Source organism: Erythrolamprus reginae, chromosome 5 (genome assembly GCF_031021105.1).
Source record: "Erythrolamprus reginae isolate rEryReg1 chromosome 5, rEryReg1.hap1, whole genome shotgun sequence".
NCBI lineage: Eukaryota > Metazoa > Chordata > Lepidosauria > Squamata > Dipsadidae > Erythrolamprus > Erythrolamprus reginae.
In genome coordinates, this window is record NC_091954.1 from 22,833,805 (window position 1) to 22,846,745 (window position 12,941).

Genomic DNA, 12,941 nt, shown 5'->3' on the forward strand with positions numbered 1-12,941 from the left:
GCAGTGGCAACAGCGGCGGCTTTCCTTCGAGGAGCAACAGCGCTGGGAACATCCCGTGATGAAGGGAAGCCGCCAGAGGCATCTCAGCAGTTGCCGCCGCTCCAGCAGCTTCCCTTCATTACGTGACGTTTCCCGGCGCTGTTGCTACTCGAAGGGACGCCGCCGGCGTTGCCGCCGCCAGGTAGGAGAACCTTGGTGCAGCTGCCTACAGGTAACAACACGAAGCACTGAGGAAAGGAGCCCCCCGAAGCTGCCGGGATTGCAGCCGCCCTCACCCTTCCTGCAGCTTGGAGCGCTTATAGAGCTCCTCAGATTTTTTATCCCATAGGAAATAAAGAAAATAGATTTAATTGGTTCCCAGTGAGTCAACAGGGGCTGGGAACCAATTACAGTGATCCCCCGATCATTGCGAGGGTTCCGTTCCAGGACCCCCCGCAACGAGCGGGTTTTCACGAAGTAGCGCTGCGGAAGTAAAAACACCATCTGCGCATGCGCAGATGGTGTTTTTACTTCCGCAGCGCTAGCGAGGAGCCGAAGATTGGGGGCGGCGCGGCTGTTTTAAAACATCGCCGCCGGCATGGGGGGCTTGCCAGCACCCCCCAGACCCCCAACCCGGGTTTGGGGGGCTGCTAGGAAGCCCCCATGCCGGCGGCGACGTTTTAAAACAGCCGCGCGGCTTCCCAACTGAGTCCCGAAGACAAACGTCAAAGGCGAACTTCCGCGTTTGTCTTCGGGACTCATTGGGAAGCCGTGCGGCTGTTTTAAAACATCGCCGCCAGCATGGGGGGCTTCCTAGCAGCCCCCCAAACCCGGGTTGGGGGTCCGGGGGGTGCTGGCAAGCCCCCATGCCGGCGGCGACGTTTTAAAACAGCCGCGCCGCCCCCAATCTTCGGCTCCTCGCTAGCGGGCAGGCAGGCGGCGGACAAGCCACTCGCTGGCGCCGCTCGCTCGCGCTTCCCAGCTGAGTCCTGAAGCGAATTCGCTTCAGGACTCAGCTGGAAAGCGGCGAGAATGAACGGCGTGGGCGGGCGATGCGCTCGCGGGCGGCGGACAAGCCGTTCGCTCGCGCTCGCCGCTTTCCAGCTGAGTCCTGAAGCGAATTCGCTTCAGGACTCAGCTGGAAAGCGGCGAGAATGAACGGCGTGGGCGGGCGATGCGCTCGCGGGCGGCGGACAAGCCGTTCGCTCGCGCTCGCTCTCGCCGCTTTCCAGCTGAGTCCTGAAGTGAATTCGCTTCAGGACTCAGCTGGGAAGCGGTGAGAATGAACGGCATGGGCGGGCGAAGGGCGGGCGACAGCGAGGAGTTTGCGTGGGCGGTGGGGAAACTCCTTGCTGATGCCCGCCGCTCGCCCTCCCGCCAGCAAGAGGGGGAAGACCCAGGGAAGCCGCCCAGCAGCTGATCTGCCCGGCGCCATCTACGCATGCGTGCCCATAGAAAAAAGGGCACGCATGCGCAGATGGTGTTTTGACTTCCGGGTTGAAAAATTGCAAATTAGCCTGTTCGCAATGGTCGGGGACGCAATAACCGGGGGATCACTGTAAATACATTTCCATTATTTCCTATGGGATAAATTAATTCGGTACTCGACCAAATCGGTTCTCGACCACACTTCTGGAATGAATTGTGGTCGAGAACCGAGGTACCACTGTACATTGCTTTCTTTAGTTTCCTAGACAAATAAAGGGCTGGACTTTTCCTTATTTGAAAGCGATAAAGCACACTTCATCTGCATGCAAAAACAACAACTTAGGACAACAAAAATCGGGGTGGGGTGGGGGGAATGAAATTTGTGCTTCAATCCTCCACCTGATGAGAAATACAAAGGGAAACAACACAGATAGATTTGACTGCCAATGGATCGAGATACTATTGTGCCAGACTTTGCAAGGACCTATAAGCTGTGAATGAATGTTTTCAAGGTACGTGTGAGGTTTGGAATAAGACAACGCAGAATTTTGTGGCAAGTTGGTCTAGTGGTTAGACCTCTTCTGATGGATGATGTGCCTCCAGCTCATTTTCTACTCCTTGCATCTCCCTACACAGATTTTCCTTAGGACAATCCATCTCCAATCTGTTCTTTCAGGTCTCCCAAGGTTGCTCTCCTTGCTATTGTAACTGAGTCCATCCACTTTGCTGCTTGTTGTCCTCTTTCCTTCCATCTCTCCCAGCATTAGAGCATTCTTAAGAGAGCTGGGTCATTACATGTGTGTCTGAAGTAGGTCATTTGTGCCCTGAGCAAGAATACTGGGTTGATTTGTTGTTGTTGTTGTTGGCTGTCTATGAAATTCTCAGGCGCCTTCTCCAACACCAATGCTCAGAGGCATCAATATACTTCCTGTTCTGGTCCAAGCTTAGTGCTTTTCTCAGTCAAATAAAACTCCATGCAAATGAGTAAAATATACAGATTATGTTTATAGTCCTCATAAACTTGCATATTCAAGTTGAAGTTCTTCAGAGAATATAATCTATCCCATTACATGTAGGTAAAAAGAGATTAATTTCTGTAGGATGTGCATGGTCTTTTGTTAAGAATTAAAAATGTTGGAGAGCATGGCACAATTACTCAGCAGCCTACCGTGTTTCCCAGAAAATAAGACACTGTCTTATATTAATTTTTGCTCCAAAAGTTGTGCTACGTCTTATTTTCGGGGGGTGCCTTATATTTCTCAAATAAGACAAATTCACAGGAAGAAAAGCTGACACCCCCAAAGAAATTGTACCGTACGGTACACTGATTACGGTACGGTACCTGTCAGTATGGCACCCACATACACAAATGACGGCACTTATATGGTGCAACAGTATACTCCCGCTATTGCAGCTTCCGTCCACCAGAGGAACTACAGTCTACGCACTGTAGCGGAGACTGTAATGGCGGTGAGACAGCAGCAGACTATGTCTGCTGTACTGGACGGTACAAAGCGATGGAAGGGGCCAGCAGGGGACGCCACATTATTACGGTACCGCTATGAACAGCTTTGAATGGTACCGTATGTTTTTCCACCGTACCGTATGTAAACTTGACTACGCCTTATTTTCGGGGGGTGCCTTATACAGTATTAGCAAATTCTGCAAAACCTCTGAAATGCCTTACTTTCGGGGTACGTCTTATTTTCGGGGAAACAGGGTAGGCATAGCTTAATGGCCAATAAGAACACACAGATGAGGTCACATCATGGACTACATTACCCAGAGTGCAATCTGTTACTACATTCACCTAATGCAATCGCTTAAAGAAACAGCTCTTAAACCATGCTAAATAGCCCTTTAGTCTGTCAGCAAATTTCCTATCCTGCTCTTTCAAAGCCCCAAATTTTGCTTCCGTACATTGCCACAGGGAATACTATGGCTTGCTTGATTCTGATCTTTATAAGTATGGACACATCACAGTAGCATAGTATCTTTCTAAGGCCTCCATAGCTGCTCCAATAAGTGCCTCTCTGAATCATATTTCTTGGCTGCTTGTTCCTTTACACTTGTTTATCTCAAAAGGGAAAAGCTACCTACCACCTTGATATATTCATTGTAAGATAAACCTTTCCAACTGCTTCTTAAATGATCCCCAACAATCCAGAATCTATAAAGGAGTAACTGGCAACAACTTTGAACTTCCCTCCTCTCACTATGTTTGTGATTGCACATTACATTACTGTATTTTTGGGCGTATAAGAGGCACTCCACCTCGCAAAAGAGGCTGGAAATGTCTGTGCATCTTATACATTAAATACAGCCATTTCTGGTCTCTTGAAGCCCCGCCCCATGCAAAAACGGATGCCCAGAGGGTGTGGAAGGTTTGCAGAATGCTGCAAGGGGAGGGCAAAAAAAAAAAGGCTGGTTTTTTTACAAATGGTCTGGGAAGTCTGCACATTGCTCCTGGGAGCTAAGGCACAATTTTTGCACAAAAAAGAAGATCCCAGCCCGTTTTTTTTTTTACAAAAATGAGGTGTGCAGAGGGTTTGGGAGGTCTGCAGAGTGCTCCTGGGGGATGGAGCAGGGCAAAAGCTTTTTTTCCCCTTACTCTTACTCTTTGAAATTTTCGTGCATCTTATACACCGGTGAGTCTTATAGTCCGAAAAATACAATAAGTCACACAGTTTGTTTAATCAAGGTCCAGTGAATTCACCCCACCTTGCTGGATTCATCACACAACATGCTAAGCCCAAACCCAACAAACTACAAATGAGACTCAAGAGTGATATGTGAATGCAGCTTGTAAACATACTAAGTTTAAAAATACACCCCTAAACTGCCCATTCTCACCACAGAAGGAAAAGGAGGATCAGTCAATTTCTCCCCCTTAAAACCAGCTCCAGGAATGCACTCCGATCCTTTTAAAAGGCTTTTTGAAAACACATCACATCCTGTGGCTTAGTACTAGCACGATCAATTACAGAAGCTTTGGGATTCAGGGTGGACTTTGATGTATTCTTAATTTTCTAAAATGGTTTTATCTTCTAGTATACATCAATTACTGTATGTATATACTAAACCCTTGGGGTTTGCATTCAGCGTAGAAAACACAGCAGAACTATGGAAGGTCTCAAGGCCACCTCACTTCCTTCTGTTATTGTGGACATCCTCACAATCATTTTCTAAAAAGCACAATTTGCCATAATAGGAAATAGAAGTTCGGGGACTGAATTGCTGGGAGGTTTTGTGTTTTTTTAAAAAGGGGAAATTGGAGCAAGAAAAAAAATATATCATCTGGATAGTCAGCAATAGTGTCTATAATAAGTACTGTACTTGCATTAATCTCAATACAGAAATATAATGATAGATGATTGATGATGAATAGAAGATAGATAAAAGACAGAAGACAGATGATGGATGGAGAGATGGATTAGACATAGATGAGAGAGAGACACAGAGAGACAGATGTTTTATTAGATCAATCAACTATATCAAATCTATAAAACTGATACAAAAATACAAAGAAATATAAAGAAAACAATAGATATTGTTTATAACAAAATGGCTTTGTGACCTCTTAACTAAGACCAATCACATAAAACAGGCATCAACCTCACCATCTATGGCTAATCTCAAGGCTCAACTTGGCAATGTGTAAACCAACCCTCGCTGCATTGGGCAGCTCCAGATGGGCTAGATTTGAATTCACACAGTGCCCAAACACAACGAAAAACCTGAAATTCCCACCACCAAATCTGTCGAGTTGGTCTTCCATGTCCCCAGATGTATTTGTGAGCTGAGAAAGTCCTGAGACTGATTACAAATGTGCAGTTGTTATTCATTTGTTAAAGGCTTTCCAGATGTCAAACCAGCCCCTGATGATAAAGCCAGATTTAGTCAATGACACGAGGATTGGATATCACACCATGACAGCTGGATTGCCGCTAGAGTCAAGAAGAATCCAATCCCTTTCACATATTTTTCACATTTGAACCGGTGCACTCAAATTAATTCTCAGTGTTGCACCAATATACCTTCCCCCACGACTCCTTATGTTATCCACACTTACTGCTTAAACAAGAGCACTCATGGCCTAATGCCAACTTCATTATACCCATGAAGCAGATATTATCATTCACCAGGAAGACACATTTTAAGCTCATGGACAGAGATGGTACTTACATAAAACCTTGCCCATTGTTTTGTCATCTTCCTGTTCACCAAGTCGTTTTTCCCACATTACTCAAATATTATATACAGTACATCATATTCAGAAATGGGGAACTTTGAGAGCTGAGGCAGCAATTTATATTTTAGAAGAGTGCAAATTCAAGATCTAGGAATGATGATGGAATGAAATTATTATTATTATTATTATTATTATTATTATTATTATTATTATTTATTGTTGTGGTTAGCTCTGGCCCAGCTCCTGCCCCAAGGACTGTGGATGTGGGGGAGACATCCACATGCTGCAGGCCTGTTTTGCCCCCCCCCCAATGGAATCTGCTGATGAAGGCTCCTCTGACCAAGAAGACATGAGTGACAGGGAGGAGGAGAGTGGGGCAGACAGCTCAGAAGGAGATCAATTATCTAGCTCCTCCTTGGATTCAGAACAAGAGTTAATGATACAGCCACGCATGCGGAGAGCGATGCATAGGCAACAGCAACTGAGAGATTATTATCAAAGAAAATGAGGCCACCTGTGGTTGGGTGGGGCTGTAGTAATTAGTGAGGCTGCTATAAATAGCAGCCTGTGGGTTTGGCCATTGTGGAGGATTATCTGATCGTTGTGTTTCGTGACTGCTTTACTGACTTTCACTTTTTGTGTGCTGATTTTTTCCCGCTTTAAAACTAAACCAGAGCAAAGTGTGTTTCACTTTGTGAAAGAAGGACTGTGAATTGCCTCACAGCTGCAAGCTAAGTATCACAGAACTGATAAGGGACTTGTATAAATTACCAGTTTGTTTGGAGACGAGTGCTCTTTGCTATACCAAAAGAGGGCTTAGTTTACGTGAATTTTAATTATAAAGAACATTGTTTTGAATTTTCAAACGTGTGTGTGTCTGAAATTTGTACCTGTGAATTTTTGGGAGGATTCTACCAGGGAGCCCGACAGAACAATTTATTAGATTTGTATGCCGCCCCTCTCAGCAGCAGGATGTAATTTAACAGATTGAAATGTAACACTTTACATTTTATATCTGGGGAGGATATAAAGATTGAAGATCCAAGTATAGGGAGATGTGGTTTAGCAGTAATACTTGTCAGTGGGATCAGGATATTCTTGTGAAACACATAGGCCATCAGCATGATGCAGGTGTGTTAACAGAAATACAGAGTCTAGATCAGGGGTGTCAAACTCACATCATCACAGCAGCGTGACATGATGTATTGGGACTTCCCCACCCCGTTTGCTAAACAGGGTGTGGGCATGGCCAATGCATCAGGCTTCCAGTCCATGGCCCATGGGTTTGATAAACCTGATCTAGATCAAGAGGAAGGGACTGCCCACTCTACTCTGTCCTGGTAGGCCCCATTTGGAATACACTATGTCCAGTTCTGGGTATCACTATTACAAAAGGATAATGTCAGGCCTAACCCCGGAGACAAGACAACAAGATGCAATTGAGTTCGATCTTTTATTTGCTTAGGTCCAATGGACAGAATCTTGCCAAACTAAAGCTATAGAATTCTAACTCTCTAGATATATCCTGAGATATTATACAGCTTGGAACTAAGCAGTTAGAATAATAGAGTTGGAAAGAACCTTGTAGATCATCCAGTCCAACCCCCTGCTCAATCAGGAGACCCTAATTCGCTTAATCCCTCTGGGAAACTGTATTGCAAAAAGATTCCCTTGCTGCTCCTGCAGGTGCACATTCTATTACAGACCATGATAATTGGACTGATGCACAGGGCAGGATTATAAATATGGTGAGAGATATGGAAATGAAGAGTTAGGAAACATTTAAAGGAACAGAGTAAGTTTATCCTTCAGAAAAAAATAACAGAAGGAAGATGTGATGGCAGTTTTCAAAGATGTGATGGCTACCAAACAGAAGAGGAAGCGGACATATTCTCTATTGCCCTGGAAAACCAGGACCAGAACAACACCTTAAAACTCATAATAAGTACATTCAGGCTAGATGTCAGAAAGAATTTCCTAATTATTTAAGCTTGCAGGAGCAGCCTTCCCCGGTGACCAGACAGGAAATACAACTAGATGAGTTAATTCTACTTTATTGTATGGTTACTTTAACAGAATCTTGAAGTCTGATAGGACAAATCTTTGGCTGTCTCTTTTACATCCTGAGAAATTAAATAAGTCTCTTTTCTGAATCTGTTCCTATTGCACAGGTGCTGGCTATGCCCGATCTTATCTGATCATTCTCCAAGTACCATCTCTTCCTGTCCCATGTGTCCCAAGATGACTACCACATACCGTTTGTTTGTTTGTTTGTTTGTTTGTTTGTTTGTTTGTTTGTTTGTTTGTTTTATTGATTTGATTTGATTTGATTTGATTTGTATGCCGCCCCTCTCCGGAGACTCGGGGCGGCTAACAACAATAAAAGACAGCGTACAATAATAATCCAATACTAAAAACGATTAAAAACCCATTAATATAAAAACCAAACATGCATACAGACATACCATACATAAAATTGTAAAGGCCTAGGGGGAAAGAGGATCTCAATTCCCCCATGCCTAATGGCAGAGGTGGATTTTAAGTAGCTTACGAAAGGCAAGGAGAGTGGGGGCAATTCTAATCTCTGGGGGGAGTTGGTTCCAGAGGGCCGGGGCCACCACAGAGAAGGCTCTTCCCCTGGGTCCCGCCAAGCGGCATTGTTTAGTTGACGGGACCCAGAGAAGACCCACTCTGTGGGACCTAACTGGTCACTGGGATTCGTGCAGCAGAAGGCGGTCCCTGAGATAATCTGGTCCGGTGCCATTAAGGGCTTTATAGGTCATAACCAACACTTTGAATTGTGCCCGGAAACTGATCGGCAACCAATGCAGACTGCGGAGTGTTGGTGTAACATGGGCATACTTAGGGAAAGCCCATGACTGCTCTCGCAGCTGCATTCTGCACGATCTGAAGTTTCCGAACACTTTTCAAAGGTAGCCCCATGTAGAGAGCGTTACAGTAGTCGAGCCTCGAGGTGTAGGGCGTTATAAAGTAGTGGCAAATTCTTCTTTACAGAGACATTCAGGATTGAATGTCAGAAAGGTTCTTGCATCACGTAACATATCAGGACTCCCCCCCCCATTTGCTAAACCAGGCAAGGGCGGACCCCGCATATAACGCATCCAAGCTGCGGGCCACGGGTTTGACACCCTTGCTCTACCAGAACCTGAGTTGAGTAGGGAGCTGGACTGAATCAGGGGTCCCCAACCCCTGGGCTGTAGCCCACTATCAGACTGTGGCCCATTTTATTTATTAATTATTATTTATTGCTGTGACCTTTATGCCGCCCAACTCCACATGGACTCCGGGCGGCTAACAGCAATATAAAACAATAAAAGCAGCAATATAAAACCATAAAAAACAATTATGAAACCCTTAATTTACAAACATTCAACAATATAAAAATAGCAATAAAACAATAACACAATTATAAACATTCATCCATACGGCTGAATAAGATGGTGCCATTCACCGGCTCCAGGCCTGCTGGAAAAGCCATGTTTTTACGGCCTTCTGGAAAAGCCAGGAGGATGGGGATCACGCGGATCTCAGGGGGAAGTTAGTTCCACAGAGACAGAGCCACCACAGAGAAGGCTCTGGCTGAAGGAACCTTGAGAAGGCCAACTCTATGGGACCTAACCAGCCGCTGGGAGGTATGTGGCAGGATGCAGTCCCATACATAATCTGGTCCTAAGCCATGTAGGGCTTTAAAGGTGATAACTAACACCTTGAATTGGATCCAGAAACCTATTGGGAGCCAATGCAGCTCCCGGAGTGTCGGTGTTACATGGGTATCTAGATACACCCATAACAGCTCGCACGGCTGCGTTTTGGATCAGTTGTAGTCTCCAAATACTTTTCAAGGGTAGCCCCATTCAGAACTGGGCCACACTACTTGGGCCTGCCAACTCTAGGATTTGTTCTCGTCTGTGGCCCTATTTGGACCAGGAGTCACTGCTCACAGTCACTCATGCCCTCATCACCTCGAGGCTCGACTACTGCAATCCTCTCTACATGGGGCTACCTTTGAAAAGTGTTCGGAAACTTTAGATCATGCAGAATGCAGCTGCGAGAGCAATCATGGGCTTCCCTAAATATGCCCATGTTACACCAACACTCCGCAGTCTGCATTGGTTGCCGATCAGTTTCTGGTCACAATTCAAAGTGTTGGTTATGACCTATAAAGCCCTTCATGGCACCGGACCAGATTATCTCAGGGACCGCCTTCTGCCGCACGAATCCCAGCGACCAGTTAGGTCCCACAGAGTGGGCCTTCTCCGGGTCCTGTCAACTAAACAGTGTCATTTGACGGGACCCAGGGGAAGAGCCTTCTCTGTGGCGGCCCCGCCCCTCTGGAACCAACTCCCCCCCCCCGGAGATTAGAATTGCCCCAACCCTTCTTGCCTTTCGTAAGCTCCTTAAAACCCACCTCTGCCGTCAAGCATAGGGGAACTGAGTTATATCTTTCCCCCTATGCCTTTACAATTTATGCATGGTATGTTTGTTTGTATGTATGTTTGGTTTTACAATAAGGTTTTTTTTGTTGTTTTAGTATTGGATTTACATGCTGTTTATTATTACTGCTGTTAGCCGCCCCAAGTCTACGGAGAGGGGCAGCATACAAATCCAATAAATAAATAAAATAAATAAATAAATAATAAAACTGAATGCTGGGTGGGAGAGAGGAGATCAAAACTACCTATGGCAGGTTGTAGTCAAGTCATTCAACACACACACCCTCACCCTCCTCCAAATATTCCTTTTAGCTCCCCAAATAAGGAGGCAAACCACTTTAAATGATGCAAGCATTTATAGAAATATGACCATTTTGTTCCACTGGCAAAGAAGGCTCTAGCCCAGGGGTCTCCAACCTTGGCCACTTTAAAACTTCAATTCCCAGAATTCCTCAGCTAGTTTAGCTTTGCTGGCTGAGGAATTCTGAGAATTGGAGTCCACAAGTCTTAAAGTGGCCAAGGTTGGAGACCTCTGCTCTAGCCTATAAAAAGTTATGGCATAATATGCTGCTTTGCTATAACACAGAAAATCCAACATTCTCATTTGCTAAATACAGGTCAATACAGGCATATTCCCTGAGGTTTCTTCCCAAGCCACGCAAAACAGTCTCCTTACTTCATCCACTGGGGTTTACTCCCAGGGGGAAAAAATTCTCTGGGGATTCCAGCTAAAACAGCATTTCTTAAAATATTTCTCAAAATGTCACAGAAAGCATTTTTTTCTCCACCCTTATCACCACAAAGGGTACCCAATTTTCCTTAGTGGTTTTCTTTTTTTAAAAAAACCTTTTCCTTTGCTACTGGACTGTATGATGTTTTGATAACTAGTTTAGAACGCTTTTCAGAAGGCACAAAGCTGGGAATTTTCCTATCCTGGCAAGAAAAGAATTTTTTAAAAAAAAAAAAAAAAAGAGGAAGAAAAAGAAGGCACAAATCAAATCCATTTGGAACTGCATGGCCCCTGGTATCAGGGTTCAGTTCCAAATCAACGTCATTAAATTCCGGGTGCAAATCTTCTATATCCAGTCGGCGTGGATAACATAAATCGTCTCTTTGGCAGTATTTCTACTACCCTTAAATTCAAAGCTGCAATAATCAAAATAAACTATATTTTGACTGAGAAGCTCTGTTCTACCTAAAAATACATCAGCCACAACAGAGACAATGATATATTTAAAACGTGGAGCAAATTCTGTATGTAAACATGCTTTCATTAACTTTCCAAATTATACCAATGTTGCCGTGACATCTCGTGATCTGCCAGAATGGGAAGCACTGCGGCAATTATTACAGGCTCCTGGCAGCATATACATGAAATTGCAACTTTCCTGCACTCGTGTAGTTTTACTATGGCCAGAAAATGCAGGAGAGATGAGATTCTCAGCATTAAGAGAACAAGCAACAACTGAGGCTGTCAAATAAATTTTTCAAAATTTCTATCAAGGGAAGCTGGACATCTTGATGTTTATAAGCTGCTAAAAACATCCCCCGGTCCCAAAACAACTTTGGAAGACACCTAGGGAAACTCGCATCAAGAAACATCTATTTTCCAATCCCACCAGAATTGTTGCATCTCTTTTTAAGATTCCAGCATTAAAGAAGTTTTATAGCCAAAGGCAACAGTAGAAAGAAAGAAAAAGTCCACATAATGTACCTGATTATTATTATTTAGCTGCCAGGGAGATCATCCAATTTCCTCCCTTTGGAATGAGGAGTTTTAAGCTGACTCAAAAGTAAATCCACCCAATGTTTCCAGAAGGGCTTTCAAGAGATTCCTCTGTTCTTTCCCCAGATTCTCAAGAGATTCCTTCAAAGTTGGCCATGGCTGATCCTCTGTGGGGGTGAAGCAGTTAAGCCCATCCTCGGGGGACCGGGGGGAGGAATGCAAGTCACCGACCGATGAAGCAGAGACTGTAGCCCTTTTGTTTTCAAGAGATCAAATCCTAGCCAATGCCAAGTAAAACAGGGCTAGCAGAGAGAGACAGGAGCTGACCCTCTTCTCCGGGCAGAACAGCCTCCTCGCCCGTCTGTGGGCTGGAGCATGTGAAAGACAGCTCAGCTCACGGACTTTTCTGCCAATGAAAAGCTGGGAGATTCCCGGCAACAGAAGCCTCAGGCACTCAGCCGCCAAGTAAGACGGACTTTGAAGGAAGGGCTCTCGTCTTCGTTTGTCAGGAAGGAGCAAGAAAGCCTCTAGAGCAGCATCCCTCTTGAGCTTGGCAAGTTGAAAACGGGAGGAAGTTCAACTCCCACAATTCCCCAAGCCAGGGATGGGAGTTGAAGTCCATCGGTCAACCTGCCAGGGCAGAGAAAAATACAACTGTGGAGCAGCAAGAATACTTCTACACGCAAAAATGGAAGGATGCTTTTGATTCCCACCCCAGATGAAAGACTGTAGAAAAAAATGGATTGGAGTTAGCAGAGTTGGCTTAAATTGACAAGCTTTGATTAAATGAAAGAACATCATTAGTTTTGTTTCTGTTTATAAACTGCTTTTGGACTTTGTGCTTGAGGGAGGGGAGATTGCATCTTTCATTTTGGGTGTTGCCGATTAGATAGGTTTGTTGTTATAGAAAGGGCAAGTATATATTATTATATAAAAGTAAAAAGTCAAGATTTCGTGTTGTTACCTTATTCTATTGCTCCAAAAGGAATCAGAAGTCAATGGTGGTTTTTTTTCTCTTTCCCCCTTTACTCTACACATTTTTCTTTCCACTTCTCCTCCCCTCTTTCCCAATTATCTTTATTTTCCTTTGTATTTCTATATTTTATATTTTGATAAATTAAAAAAAATTAAAAAGAGAAACACAGCTCTCTCGAGCACCTAG

The 12,941-nt window shown here is 44.5% G+C and overlaps 1 protein-coding gene across 3 annotated transcripts in view; it reads right to left on the bottom strand.

The window, feature by feature from the left end:
- The window catches only part of PALD1 (phosphatase domain containing paladin 1), a 185,089-nt gene that overhangs the window by 147,070 nt on the left and 25,078 nt on the right, over positions 1-12,941 (bottom strand). The window contains exon 1 of one of the 3 annotated variants that reach the window (XM_070752216.1): positions 11,768-11,835. The exons of the other annotated variants lie outside the window; for them this stretch is intronic. The gene's annotated coding sequence lies outside the window, so the exon portion shown is untranslated. Of the gene's footprint in view, positions 1-11,767; positions 11,836-12,941 lie in introns of those variants that run through there. 3 annotated transcript variants of the gene reach the window in all.